Below are 2,060 nucleotides of genomic sequence, written 5' to 3' on the forward strand. Positions count from 1 at the left end.
TGTCTGGCTTATTTCACTTAGCATGATTATCTCGAGGTCCATCCAGGTTGTCGCAAATGGCAGTATTTCATCTCTTCTTATGGCTGAGTAATATTCAATTGTATATATGTACCACCGCTTTTTTTATCCAGTCATCTATCATAGGACACTTCAGTTGCTTCCATGTCCTGGCCACCATGAATAATGGTGCTATGAACATCAGTGTGCAAAAATCTTCTCAGATATGGGTTTTTCAAGTCTTTGGAGTAAATGCCCAGTAGAGGGATTGCTGGATCATATGGTAGATCAATTCTTAGTTTTCTGAGGAACCTCCATACTGTTTTCCATAGTGGCTGTACCAATTTACAGTCCCACCAGCAATGTATGAGGACTCCTTTTTCTCTGCATCCTCTCCAACATTTGTTATTACTTGTCCTGTTGATTGTAGCCATTTTAACAGGTGTGAGATGGTATCTCATTGTGATTTTGATTTGCATTTCTCTAATAGCTGAGCTATAGGTTTTTTATAGATTCCTTTTATTAGGTTAATGAATGGATTTTGGATTTAGTTAAATTTTTTTTTTTTACTATAATTGATGCGATTGTGTGGTTTTAATTTTTTAGATGATTAATATGATAAATCATATTGATTGATTTTCTGTCCAGCTTTATTGAAATATGACAGGCAATTAGTTGCTCATATTTACATCATACAATTCAGAGTTTTTTCCAATTATAGTTGGCACACAATAATATATTAATTTCAGTTGTACAACATAGTGATTAGAGTTCCAGTGATCACCTCACTAAATCTAGTACCCGTCTTTCCTCTTACATATTTATTACAACTATTTTCCTTATCTTTTGGTTGGAGCACTTAATTCTTTTCCATTTGAGGTACTTGTTGATGGGAATGTAGTTATTAGCATTCTTTATACCTGCTTTTGATACATGTTTTTCCTTCTTACAGGAGTTCCTCCAACATTTCCTGTAATACTGGATAGGTGTTGATGAATTCCTTTCGTTTATTTTTGTCTGGGAAGCTCTTTATCTGCACTTGGTTGTACATCCTGGATTTTTAACACTTTGAATATTTTGTGCCAAGCCCTTCAGTTCTGCATAGTTTCTTTTGAGAAATCAGCTGCCAGTCTTAGGGGTGCTCCCTTGTAGGTAACTACCTGCTTTTCTCTTGCTGCTTTTAAGATACTCTCTTTGTATTTAACCTTTGGCATTTTACTTATTATGTGTCTTGGTGTAGGCCTCTTTGGGTTGATATTGTGGGGACTCTGAGCATCCTGGGGTTGTATGTCTATTTTCTTCACCAGGTTAGGGAAGATTTCCATCATTATTTTTTCTAATAGCTCTTCAATGTCTTCTTCTCCTTCTCCTCCTTCAGGTACCCCTATTACACGGATGTTTTTACATTTAATTTTGTCCCAAAGACTCTTTAAATTATTATTATATTCTTGGCTTTTTTTTTTTTCCTTGCCATTCTGATTGGATGACCTTGACTTCCCCATCCTCTGTATTGGTAGTTCGATCCTCTTCTTCACCTACCCCGCTGATTTCATTTAATATACTCTTCATCTCAGATAATGTAGTGTTCATTTCTGACTGGTTCCATTTTATAATTTCCATTCCATTTTTATGTTTTTAATGTTTGTTAAAGTTCTCACTGAGTTCATCTACACTTCCCCTGAGTTCATCGAGCATCTTTATAACCAGAGTTTTGAACTCTGCGTCTGTTAGATTGCTTGACTCCATTATTCCTGGATCTCTGTTCCGTTTTCTCATATGGTTTCTGCTTCTTTGTCTTCTCATTTTGGCTGCCTTTCTGAGTCTGTTTCTATGTACTAAGCAAAGCTCCTAAGTCTCCTGGTATTATTAGCCTGGCTTTGTCCAGAGGCACAGTCTTGAGAGAGTTTCAGCAGCAGGCCAATTTTAGCCCTAGCCTGTGTCCTTCTGGGGCTACCTGTTAAGATTCAGCAAACAATCCACAGATGCTGTGCTTATTATAGTTGCCTCAAAAAACCATGCCAGAATCTGAAGTCAGCTACCACCAGTATGGGTCTTGGAGCTTG

Source organism: Pteropus vampyrus, unplaced genomic scaffold (genome assembly GCF_000151845.1).
Source record: "Pteropus vampyrus isolate Shadow unplaced genomic scaffold, Pvam_2.0 Scaffold839, whole genome shotgun sequence".
NCBI classification, from domain to species: Eukaryota; Metazoa; Chordata; class Mammalia; order Chiroptera; family Pteropodidae; genus Pteropus; species Pteropus vampyrus.